This window comes from Balaenoptera borealis (assembly GCF_965194805.1).
Source record: "Balaenoptera borealis genome assembly, chromosome: X".
NCBI lineage: Eukaryota > Metazoa > Chordata > Mammalia > Artiodactyla > Balaenopteridae > Balaenoptera > Balaenoptera borealis.
This window is the reverse complement of record NC_138881.1, coordinates 56,549,865-56,563,339: the sequence shown is the minus strand read 5'-3', so window position 1 is coordinate 56,563,339 and position 13,475 is coordinate 56,549,865. Positions and strand designations below refer to the sequence as shown.

The 13,475-nt window shown below is 38.4% G+C and overlaps 1 protein-coding gene across 4 annotated transcripts in view; it reads left to right on the top strand.

Moving 5' to 3' along the window:
• The first annotated feature begins 1,362 nt into the window (after positions 1-1,362).
• OPHN1 (oligophrenin 1) overlaps positions 1,363-13,475 on the top strand; it is a 617,232-nt gene continuing 605,119 nt past the window's right edge. The window contains exons 1-2 of one of the 4 annotated variants that reach the window (XM_082376595.1): positions 1,363-12,905; positions 13,172-13,382. The gene's annotated coding sequence lies outside the window, so the exon portion shown is untranslated. Of the gene's footprint in view, positions 13,383-13,475 lie in introns of all 4 variants that reach the window. The other 3 variants (XM_082376596.1, XM_082376597.1, XM_082376598.1) reach the window with 3 other exon arrangements.

Below are 13,475 nucleotides of genomic sequence, written 5' to 3'. Positions count from 1 at the left end.
AGCAACCTAAATGCCCATCAACAGACGAATGGATAAAGAACTTGTGGTACATATATACAATTGAATATTACTCAGCCATAAAAAGGAACGAAATTGAGTCATTTGTTGAGAAGTGGATGGATCTAGAGACTGTCATACAGAGTGAAGTAAGTAAGAAAGAGAAAAACAAATATCGTATATTAATGCATGTATGTGGAACCTAGAAAAATGGTACAGATGAGCCGGTTTGCAGGGCAGAAGTTGAGACACAGATGTAGAGAACGGACATATGGACACCAAGGGGGGAAAACTGTGGTGGGGTGGGGATGGTGGTGTGCTGAATTGGGCGATTGGGATTGACATGTATACACTGATGTGTATAAAATTGATGCCTAATAAGAACCTGCAGTATAAAACAACAAACAAACAAAACAACTAATACTAAACTTTTATTGGGTTATTTGTATGGAAATATGTTAATATAAATGTTTCAGACATTACATGAAATTTCTAAAAATCTTATATTTGTATTTGTATGGAAATATGTATGGAAATATGTTAATATAAATGTTTCAGACATTATATGAAATTTCTAAAAATCTTATATTTGTATTTGTATGGAAATATGTATGGAAATATGTTAATATAAATGTTTCAGACATTACATGAAATTTCTAAAAATCTTATATGTTCTGGTATAATGTTATAAGTAATAATCCTAGTTATTACTTTAAAATGTATATCTCAGAAATAACTAATTTTCTTGTCAACTGCATTATTATGAACTCTCATCAAATCTTTAACAGTGGTCATTTTTAAGTCTTTTGTCATTTACAGACAGTTCTGGGTGTACTCTGATGCTTTTGCAAATATCTTCCTATAAAAGGCTTTCATCTTCAAGAAATTCATAGAAAAGACTCTGACAAGTACAGGTTTCTGGTAACTGACTGTACTGCTGAACTGAATGAATAAGCATTTTCAGAACTCTAATGAAAAACTGATGAACTCATAAAAGTGCTAACAAAAGATCAAGATGAAAAAAAAAATTAATTACATGGGACTGAGTGAACTGATGAGGATGAGTATAATTTTTGTGACTTTCTGTCTGAATTAAAAAAAAAAAATCCCACAAGGACTCAGAGGCAAAGAATATACAAATCAATTTTCACTGCAAAGTAAAGGAGCTGTTACAGTGGAGGATTACTGGACTGAATGTCAATATTACGACATAGTATGAGTGTGTTTCATGTTTGGTAATTGCAATCATTGTTGCTTTTGTTGTGGTCATCCATGTACAATGCTTGGTGTCAGTCTATTTATCTCTTGTAAAAATAAAATATAGTGTGTGTGTGTGAAAAAAAATAAAATAAAATAAAATAAAATTAATTTCTAATTTTAGTGCATGAATTTTCATAGCAGCATTACTCATAATAACCCCAAAGAGGAAGCAATCCAAATGACCATTAACTGATGAATGGATAAACAAAATGTGATATGTCTATACAATGGATTTTATTTGGCAGTAAAAAGGAATGAAGTACTGATTCATACTATAAAATAGATGAACCTTGAAAACATTATGCTATGTGAAAGAGGCCAGACAGAAAAGGGCACATATTATATGATTTTATTTATAGGCAATGTCCAGTATAGGCAAATCTATAGAGGCACAGTAGATTTATGGTTGACAGAAGCTGGGAGGTGGTGGGTTTAGAGGGAAATGGAGAATGACTGCTAATGAGTACAGGGTAATTTTTTTGAGGTGATGAAAATATTCTAAAATTTATTGTGGTGATAGTTGCTCAGTTTTGTGAATATACTAAAAACCATTGAATTGTACATTGTAAATGTATGGTATGTGAGCTATACATCAATAAAGTTGTTACATAAAAAAAGCCTAGGGTTGTTGCAGCAAAGTATTGGTTAGACATGAGAATGACAGAAGTTTTCAGTTATCTCAAAATGGTTATTTAAGGATCTGAAGAATGCATGCACTGTTTCATATTTGTTTAAAGTTAAATTGTTCCAATTTACTGCTTATTGATAAAAGCAGGATAAAAACATTAAATATCAATGTTTTGTATTTTTCTTAATGTTTTATTGATTTATTTTTGTTTTACTAATATAGTTTAACAAGGCAGTTTTACATAAGCTCACATCAACCACAAAAAGTAGTAAGAATTTTCTTAGACAAATGGTGTAAAATTTTATATTTGGTTCCACTTAAATAGTCTAATGCCTCTTCCTAAATTTCCTGATCAACCAAACTCTCCCCACATTTTTGGGTTCAGTGAGTTTTTTTTTAATGTTATTGCTGGCTACAGAAAAGCTTGGTTTTGCTTTGCACAATCTCAAAATAAATAAATCAGGAATATGAAAATTATTGTTTGAGTAGGGCAAATAAAAATTTAATTATGTGAACTAGTAGTTCATTGGGAATAAAACAGAAAAGTTGTATTAAAACGAATGAGCAAGAGACCCAACTTTTTTTTTAGTTCCCTAGTGAATTAGATCAGTTTTTGTCAAACTACAGGTCATAAATCATTACTGGTTTGTTAAATTAAAAAATAAAGAGCAAAAACTGAGTGAAAAAGTTTTACTGCCAAGCAGGGAACCCAATTCAGTATAGTCTAGGTAGGTTCTGGGATATGAGGCTGGGAATAGGAAGAACGGGATAAATCTTTTAAAGTCAAAAAATCATAGACTGTATCATCTGTCCTATTTTAGGAAAGCAAAATCTCTGAGTGGTGTTGATTGGCTGGGAGTATCTGAGTTTGTGGGTTAGGTAAACACTGGACTGGCTGGAGATGGTCTGTTTGTATAAGTAGGCCCCCATCTGGATTATGGTGCTTAATGGGGTCTGTGCCCATGTCCGCAGGACAAGTCGAGGTTTACTTTGGGATGTGAAATCATTTTAGTGGGTAGTGGTGAAAGATTTTTTAAAAAATGAAATAGAGTAGAATAGAAAATAGTAGAGCACAGTGTATGCAGTATTTTGTGAAACTTGTTTTAGTTATTTGTTTGTATGTTCTGGTCTATGATGTACTGTATTTCTTACTATGTTCATGGTCTAAAAAGTTCTAATGGTACTGAATTAAATGATGCTTCCTGAGTTTTTGTTTTTGTTTCTTGTCTTAATTTCATTCTTAATAAGATATGCTCATAGTAACAATTCAAGCTGTTCGGAAGGGTGTAAAATGAAAAGTCCCACCCCCCCGATCCCATTTCCACTTCCCCAAATCAAGACCATTAAAATTATTTGTGAATAAATACATATACAAATGTACCCATTCCCATTTTTATTGATACAATTTATATATATTACAAATTATAATATATAATATAAAACACACAAAATGATCATACTCTAGATACTAATGTGAAACTAGTTTTCAACCAGTTTTATTCACTTACATACCTTGGACCATACTAATTCATTCTCTTTATGTGTGCATAATCTCCCATTGCATGGGTGTACATTATTTGTATATTCAGTCCCATAATGGTCATTTCAGGGATTTCCAGATTGGCTACTACAAAATAATGCTATAGTGAATATGCTTGTCCATATCTTTTCATGCTTCTGTGGTGAAATCTACAGCACAAATTCCTAAAAGTAGAACAGCTGGGTCAAGGGGAATATGCATTTAAAATTCTGGTAGATCTTTCCAAATTGCCTTCCAAAATGTTCATACCAGTTTCCATTCCCACAATCCGTCTACGAGAACGCCTGTCTCTCCTTGTCAGCACCAGTGTCTAGCAAGATTTTAAAGTTTGCCCAATGTAATGAAAATGATATATCAGCACAGAGGCAGGCTAACATGATAGTTAAGAGTGAGATGCTGGGGTCCCAGCAGCTAGATTTGATTCCCAGCTCAACCACTTACAAGCTGTGTGACTTTGGACAAATTACTTCATCTTTCTAAGCTTCAGTTTCCTCATCTGATGAATGAGGAATGACATTCCTGCCTCAAAGGATGATTGTAGTTAGAATGGTTAAGTAGGTGTCTTGGACATAGTAAATGTTAATGTTTTCTCTACCTTTCAGTATTTAACATTAACTTAAAATTCAAAGTTGTTCTTCTTAAGACTAAGAAGTAGAGTAACATAGTGGCCTAATCAAGACTTTTGAAGGTTGAAATGTGAATTCACCCACAATTCATTTTTAGTAAGTTTCTGAAACCACTTTCCTTCCTGTGGTAATGTTGGTTTAACAAAGAGAGAAAATGAATGATTGGCATGTACTGGGTCCTTGCCAAGTATTGTCACCATACTGTTGCCTTCTTTAGACAACCACCTTGGTGTCCATTGTGTGCTGTGTCCATTTATAAAATTACTCATGTTAAATTACTCCTAATTTTGGGAAAAGAACAAATTTACATTGTTCTAGAGCACTTTATTAAAATATTTTATATCTTAATATTTTACTTTAAGTATGAATGCATATTCACTTGCAGTCAGTGACATGTTATTCTGAACATTTGTCTACTGCTTCTTTTATTGACGAAAAAAAGGAAGAGATTTAAAGATTCAAAAGAATTGCGTGTTTCATCTCATGTTGTTTACTTAAAGAGAAACTAAAAGAACTTTGCTAGGCTCAATTGTCTGAAGGCTTCTTCATGGCTTACCACCCTCGAGACCTGAAACCCGTTGGAAAATATTTTGATTGTTTCATTTTCCTCAAGTTATCATTCTAGCAATTCTGTTAAAAAGTATGTAGGGTAATATGTGCTATGAGTAAAAATGACCACATATAAAATGTTACACACACAAAAAAAATATGTTACACAAATGCCACAGTTATTTAATCACGTTAATTTAAGTATTAGGTTAGAATCAGATGTAAGATGAACTAATATGGAAGGCAGAAAGCCTAACTGCTGCCAAAATGAGGAGTGGAAACTTCTACTCATGTTATTAATCAAAATCACTGTTGTATGAGGACTCTCATTTCTCAATCAGTGCTTAATAGATAAAACCCGATATCAATGCATAAGACTGGATGATTGGGTTGTGGACTCCCTTCATCAGAATCATGTGTGGTACTTGTTTAAAATTAAGATTTCCCAAGGACTCACCTAAGTTCCCCTTACCCCCATTTTCTTATTCCTTATTATTTCTAGGCCTCAGTCCATATTACCTGGCCTCAGCCCATACCTGAATCCATATCATATCATCAGACTCACTGTGAGAGACGGGTGTAGGAGAATCTACATTTTCAACAAGCACCTTAGGTGATTCTTATGCAAACCAAAATTCAAGGATCATTAGTAGAACATTATGATTTAGGTTCCACTATTCAGTAGGAGCTTCCAGGAATGGTTGGTAAGTTTCTGGCCCCTCAGAAGATCATACTACCTTCTAAGATGCTGGAAAATGGGATGTACAGCAGGCTGTACTGGGATGGCAGTATAAAAGTAAAAGTATAGAAGTTTCTGGGAGTATAAAAGTATTCAGCCATGTTTTCACCATCCTTATAATGTAGCTAATTGGGAATCAAAATGGACACAGAAAATGGCCACAAGGAGAAAATCCCCAGGTTCTTACCAACAGACAGCTTTGATATGGACTTGCTAATATGAAAGTGTGATGAAAACAGTGAATCCTATGAATAAAAAGTTTTGGTGGATAATCACATAGATTAAAATAGATTACATTATTAAAGCTAAAATTGATGGATTTTTTTCACCAAAAAACATCATAAGGGGAGACCTGAAGGGGGAGGATAAGTGGAGAGTTGCATGTACAGAAACTATGAAAAAGAATTTTCCCTTCCTTCAACCATTTGTCACTTATAGCTCCTAAAATCTTGGCTTAGGCTAAGGAAAGAAACTAGGCCAAGTCTAGTCAAAGCAGAGAAAGGGCCAGAGTCAAGAGTGGGGCTGGGAATGGGGCCAATAGTAGTACAGGATTTAGGCGAGGCTAGAACTAGGGGGGGCAAGGCTAGCCATGTGGTGGGGTTGGGGGGAGCTGATATGCACATTGTCTTATGTTCTATGCATTGCAAGTCTGGAAATTCTAGAGGGTTGGACATATACAGCATGAGAGCCAGAAGTGACAGCTAGCTCTTCAGAGACGTTAAACATAATGCCCTTGTTAACTTTAAACCTGGGATAACTTAAAATAATTTGCTGCAATTATCAATGACCCTGAACTATTTTTTCCATATTGTGGTACTAAGTACATAAGCAGGAGGGAATAGAGTCACATAAGCAGGAGGGAATAGAGATTAGATATTGATGTATTAGACTGGAAGGCATTATAATGCAATGGCAAAAATGGCTTCAGATTCAGACCTGGATTTAAATCTCTGGGATATCATATATTTTCTGGGTGACCTTAGCCAAGCAGCTTACTTTCTCTGAGTTTCAGTTGCCTCGTCTGTAAAATGAAGGTGACAGTAGAACCTTCCTCACTGAGTTGTTATGCAAAGTAAGCAAGATCATGTATGTAACATGCCTGGTTTAAGAGAAATCATCCATCCATGCTGCCCCCTCTCCCTCCACTTCTCATCCCTATTTCCCCTCAGTCCCTCTTCTTGTTACTGACATAGGCCAATTAACTTCTGTATCTTCTCTACTTTTTTGTGAAAGAAGGATTGTAACATCTTAGGACAAAAACCTTCAGGATTTGTTATAAGAAACACAGGGGTTATAATATATTACTTTGTGTCTTTAGGATAAAACTCTTTTTAAACACATCTCGTAAATTACTAAAGCCTAAAAAATGTCGTTTGGAAAATTACCTTTCTTTGCAGGCTCCCAGACCCTTTTAAAAAGAACTCATTTTACTTTTTCATGTGTGGAGAAGAGCAAATGATTAATGAGCACTGTAAAGAAATGTTTTAATGAAGCTAGCTGTGGTCTCAGATGGGAGAGATGAAACAGAAACCGGCATATTAAGTTAATATTAGATATTTATTTGGTTTTCTTGGGCAAGTACATTGCCTTTCCTAAAAATCTATAACATCTGGTTTCTTTACTTTCCCTCACTTCTGATTCCCTCTGGTTCTGATTCCAGCATGAAGGATGGACAGACAGACACATGAAGCTGATAAGCTCCTATCCTGGATGACCTGAGCTGAACATTGTTGAGACTTTCAGCTGTCCTGCAACTCCACCTCAGAGTAACCCACTAAAATGATTAACTCCAGAATTTCAGGTTCTAGTTCTTAAACCCTGAGAGTCTTGGCCATGTTGCAAAGCTGCAGACCCCATGAGTGGCCTGAAAGTTGAGATAGCATATTAACTATACCACAAACTAGACTAGAGTTTCTATGTGAGTTGAAATGTAAATTACGCTGGGGGACTTCCCTGGTGGCGCAGTGGTTAAGAATCTGCCTGCCAGTACAGGGGACATGGGTTCGATCCCTGGTCTGGGAAGATCCCACATGCCGCAGAGCCCATGCGCCACAACTACTCAGCCTGTGTTCTAGAGCCTGCAAGCCACAGCTACTGAGCCCTCGTGCCATACCTACTGAAGCCCGCGTGTCTAGAGCCCATGATCTGCAACAAGAGAAGCCACCGCAATGAGAAGCCTGCACAGCGCAACAAAGCGTAGCCCCCGCTCGCCGCAACTAGAGAAAGCCCGTGCGCAGCAACGAAGACCTAACGCAGCCAAAAATAAATAAATAAAAGCAATAAATTTATTTTAAAAAAAGTAAATTACTCTGAACATGGCTTTTTAGTTTCCTATGATGATAATGAACAGGGATCAAGTTCTGCTATCATATACATAGTAATGTTTTTCTAGGAATATCATTGTGAGTAATCTGACTCCTCCGTGCCTCTGGTGCTGTCCATCAGAACAAGCACAATGAGAAAGCATTAGATTCAACCAACATTTATTGAGGAGTTATTATGTGCCAGGCACTTCCACATACATCATCTATGGTTAATCCTTAGAAAACTTTGTGAAGAAGACACTATTCCAAGCAGAGTTTACATGACTTGCTCCAGGTCACAGAGCTTCTAAAGGGTGGAGTCAGACTCAACTTCAGGTCTGTATTACCTGTATTTCTTCAAACTCAGTATGCTTTCCACAGCATCACAGCTTAAATAGAATGATTCTTTAGGGAAGAGATATTTGTCCTGAATTAAGACTGTGGAGGTGGTGTTACCTTGACATACAAGAAGCAGGGGAAATAGAATTTCTGTCCCCCCACAAAATTTTAAAGTCTTTATTTTTGGAGCAGTTTTAGGGTTACAAAAATTGAGAGGGAGGTACAGAGATTTCCCATATACCCCTGCCTCCAACACATGCATAACTTCATCTCATTATCAAGATCCCCCACCAGAGTGGCACATTTGATGACCTACAATGAAACTACATCATAATCACTCAAAGTCCATAGTTTACATTAGGGTTCAGTATTGGTGTTGTACATTCTATGGGTTGGACAAATGTATAATGAAATGTATCCACCATTATAATATCATACAGAGCATTTTCACTGCTGTAAAAATCCTCTGGGACTCCACCTATTCATTTCTCTCTCCCCTCCCCACAATCCTGGCAACCACTGATCTTTTTTTTTTTTAATTTTTCTTTTAACATCTTTATTGGAGTATAATTGCTTTACAATGGTATGTTAGTTTCTGCTTTATAACAAAGTGGATCAGCTATACATATACATATATCCCCATATCTCCTCCCTCTTGCATCTCCCTCCCTCCCGCCCTCCCTATCCCACCCTCTAGGTGGTCACAAAGCACCGAGCTGATCTCCCTGTGCTATGCGGCTGCTTCCCACTAGCTAGCTATTTTACATTTGGTAGTGTATATATGTCAGTGCTACTCTCTCACTTTGTCACAGCTTACCCTTCCCCCTCCCCATGTCCTCAAGTCCATCCTCTACGTCTGCATCTTTATTCCTGTCCTGCCCCTAGGTTCTTCATAACCTTTTTTTTTTTTTTTTTTAGATTCCATATATATGTTTTAGCATCCAGTATATGTTTTTCTCTTTCTGGCTTACTTCACTCTGTATGACAGACTCTAGGTCCATCCACCTCACTACAGATAACTCCATTTCATTTCCTTTTATGGCTGAGTAATATTCCATTGTATATATGTGCCACGTCTTCTTTATCCATTCATCTGCTGATGGACACTTAGGTTGCTTGCATGTCCTGGCTAATGTAAATAGAGCTGCAATGAACATTGGCAACCACTGATCTTTTTACTGTCTCTGTAGTTTTGCCTTTTTCAGAATATCGCATAGTTGGCATCACACAGTATGTAGTCTTTTCAGATTGGCTTCTTTCACTTAGTAATATGTACATTTAAGTTTCCTCCATGTTTTTTCATGTCTTGATAGCTCATTTCTTTTTTTAAAAAAATTTTTACTGGAGTATAGTTGATTTACAATGTTGTGTTAGTTTCTGCTGTACAGCAAAGTGAATCAGTTATACATATACATATATCCACTCTTTTTTAGATTCTTTTCCCATATAGGTCATTACAGAGTATTGAGTAGAGTTCCCTGTGCTATACAGTAGGTCCTTATTAGTTATCTATTTTATATAGAGTAGTGTGTATATGTCAATCCCAATATCCCAATTTAACCTTCCCCCCATTTCCCCTGTGATAAGCATAAGTTTGTTTTCTACATCTGTGACTCTATTTCTGTTTTGTAAATAAGTTCATTTGTACCATTTTTTTTAGATTCCACATATAAGCGGTATCATGATAGCTTATTTCTTTTTAGTGCTGAATGATATTCCATTCCAGGGATGTACCACAGTTTATTTATCTATTCACCTACTGAAGGATATCTTGGTTCCTTCCAAGTTTTGGTAATTATGAATAAAGCTGAAAGGGAACCAGTTTCCAAATCATCAAATTCCTTTAGTACTATTTGCTAAAAATGATTTGCCTTTCCCACCTCTTTTTCCCAGTCTCTAAAAAGAAAAGCATACTTTTCAAAGGTCAGGAATCTTACTGTGATACGTTGACCCAGCCTGTAAAAACCCTTGGGTCTAAATAAAGTAACAATTTCAAATATTCATGTCCAGAAATCTTCTTTAACTAAAGGCCCTGTAACCTACCTCTTCTTCATCCATCTCACTAACAGATGTATTTCAAATAACATTTTATGTTTTATGTTTAATAATAATCACAATGTATAATATCTTCATGCTATTTTTACCCATTATGTATGCATAATAGTTGCAACTATAACTCAATCCAGAGGACTTTTTATACGTGGAAACTTATGGTCACGAGGAAATAAAAATAATTCAATTTCTATTTATGGACATATTTTGTTGCAGGGAAATTCAATATGGAGATCAATAGAGGACTTTCAAGTATAAAAATATTATAGACTATGATTCTGTAGGGAGAATGTAATGGATATTTGATTTCAAGATGAAGAAAGAAACAATGTATATTTTCTGAAGGTTAAAGAAAAGTTTACACTTTTGTGTTTAATGTTTGATGGTGGGCATCAAATTGCCTTGGTTTCTAGAATCCAATGAATATCTTTAAACATGTAATATAACAGTTTTATTTTAAATTGTCAATATGTATAGTATGCTGGAAATTATACCTCTTGCAACTGTTTAAACAAGATGAAAAAAATCTAGATGTCAACTTAACATATGAGGGAGTACATAGCTTCTCAAAAAACCTTTAGGAGTTATGTGAATAAAAATTTGAAGACCCCAGTCCTATCATGTTGTCAGGTGTTGGGTATAACGTGTGCAAAGCATCTAGAATAACACTCAATTAATGCTGCTATTGTCTGAAGGACTGAGTTCTAATTTTAACCCTCTTTCTTCCTTGGTATTTGGTCCAGGGCACTTGTGTTCCTCTGCACTTTAGTTTCATTGTCTAGATAAAGGATAACACGGATGACTGTAAAACACTTTTGAGTATAGGGAGGTAGATGATACCTAACATCGATAATGTCAATGATAATGTTCATCATGATGAAAATATAGGCATAGGCTGTATAAGTCAAGGCATATAGCAGGTGTTCAATAAATGTTTGTTGAATTAGTTAATGAATGCTATAGGGAACTTTCCTAGAATGAAAGACCAAGTACCCATTCATTGGGCATCTTCCCTTAGTACCTGCATTGGTGTTTATAAAGAAAATGGACATTTTCTCTTAAAGATAAAAGAGTAGGAAATGAAATCCTTTCCTGGTATGTGGCTGCCTATTAATGCTCAGAGAGTGTCTCCTCATTGGACTCTTGACCATTACTGTGATATAGTGTAGTGGTTAAGAGCAGGGTTGGCTCAAGTTCAAACTAGCTGTGTATCCTCGGGCAAGTCACTTAACCTCTCTTCAACTCAGCTATCTCATCTTTAAATGGGTATAATAATAATAATAATAACCTGATAAGGTTGTTTTGAGGAATAGTGAGGTGGGTTATGGGATTATAGATTGTGTGGAAGGTAAAGAATGTTACCCCCATAGTTGTCCATGTCCTAATCCGTAGAACCTGTGACTCTGTTATCTTACATGACAGAAGGACTTTGAAGATACAAGTTAAGGATCTTGAGATGGGGAAGATTATCTTGGGTTATTCGGTGGGTCGTTATAAGAGACTGAGGGAGGCAGGAGAGTCAGTGTCAAAGTGATGCAGTGGGAGAGAGACTTGATAGGCCATTGCTGGCTTTGAAGATGGAGGAAGGGGGCTATGAACCAGGGGATGTGGACAACTTCCTGAAGCTGGAAAAGGCAGGGAAATCGGTTCTCCCCTAGAGCTTCCAGAAAGGAACACAGCCCTTCTGACATCTTGATTTTGGCCTACAGAGGTCTATTTTTAATTTCTGACTTCCAGCACTGTAAGATAATACATCTGTGCTATTTCAAGTCATCAAGGTTGTGGTAATTTGTTACAGCAGCAATAGGATACTAACACAGGTGGGGTAGCCATTAGTACTCTGTTTACAATCCCCTTCAGTTCTGGCTTTTCTTGGCTTTCTTCACAGGGCAATGTAATCCAAACACTTCTCCAAAATTAAAATGAATCTTTTTGCCCATGTACACACTATTTCCCAGCCCCTAGCTACTCTTAATCTCATGGCATCCACCTGTAAAAGTAGCCCCAGTTCTCCTACAATAGACAATGGACAAGAGGCCTCTCAGGGAAGCTGCAAGACAATTTATAACATCCTCTTCATAGCTTTTTCACTTACATATGGAAAATCATGTGCTTTAATCAACAGCCGATGAGATGAGTTGGATCACAAAAACCACGCTCTGAGGTCCTATTCAGGGAAAAATGAACTCCTAGTTATGGCCTCCCTTTCTCTGGCAGGAGGTTCTGAGCTTAACATGGAGATCCAAGGGCAGGAGTCAACCCTTCAGGTAGAAGGCCCATGGGAATTAGAGCTCTAGGACCCGTAGAAATGGGAAAGGGAAGAGGAAAAGAAGTGGGTTGGTCAGAGGGAGTCTGGAAAGAGAGGAAGGAAAAACCACAAACAGTCCAGCCAAACAATGAGAAGTGAGAGACAGCCTCCCACAGTCGATCCCTCCCGGGTTCTTGCTCGCTCCAGTTTTGGAAGCTTTCCAGGTAGACTCTAGTGCGGTGCACCTGCCCCTTGATGCTGGGCCGGGACAGCTATTAGCTGGGGCGGGCTGGGAATGCCTTTCGGCGAGAGCCACCGCCCTGGCGGGGTGGTGGGGCGATCGCAGGGAGGAGTCACCGGGCGTGAAACGGAAAGACTACATCTCCCAGGCCGCCACGCTTTCCAGCTGGAGTCTAGGGCGCTGACTGCTCCCCAGTTTCCGTAGGGAAGCGTCGGGCTACTGCAGCTATTGTGCGTCGCGCCGTTGCCCTCCTCTTCCCGCTTGGGCGTCTTTGGAGGAAGGCTACGTTTCATTGCCGTCCCGGCTTAACCCTTCCGGAGCTTAACAGGACAGCAGGCCGGCTCCCTTGGACCAGGAAGAATTTTGGGAGACGGAGGACTCTGGTAACGAGACCCTAGGGTGCAAGTAAGATACAGTTGAAGGAACCCGAGTCCCCAGGCTCGGTACGAGGGCTTCACCGGGGCAGGGCGGAGGCGCTGGCTTTAAGAAGGGGGAGGGGACAGTGCAATTAGGGTTGCCCGCGGAGTTCGGCAAAGGAAATCTTCAGCTGGCTCCGCCACTGGGAGCAAGGAGAGGCACCTCCCACCCCCGGCGCTCACCCCCGCCCACACCCTGGGCGGGCTGAAGTGTCACGTTTGCAATTGCTCAGGAAGGATCTGGCCGGTCTCCGGAGGAGAGCTGAGCTGCAGTTTCTGTCGCCGGTCAGGGGGGCGATGACTAGGGGGCCAGCTGCTTGCTAGGCAGCACCCCGCCAGGATCCGACTGCGTTAGTTAGCCCTCCCAGTCACCTGAAGCAATCGCCAGGCCGCCCGTTTCCGGTACAGACCAGCCAGCTGTCCCCAGGAATCTCATCTGAACAGGTACCTGTCCTCCAAAGAGAGGGAGGCTACAGCTTCCTGAGCGGGTCCTGCACTCTGCGCACCCCATCTTCTCCCTGTACTGTGCCACTGATG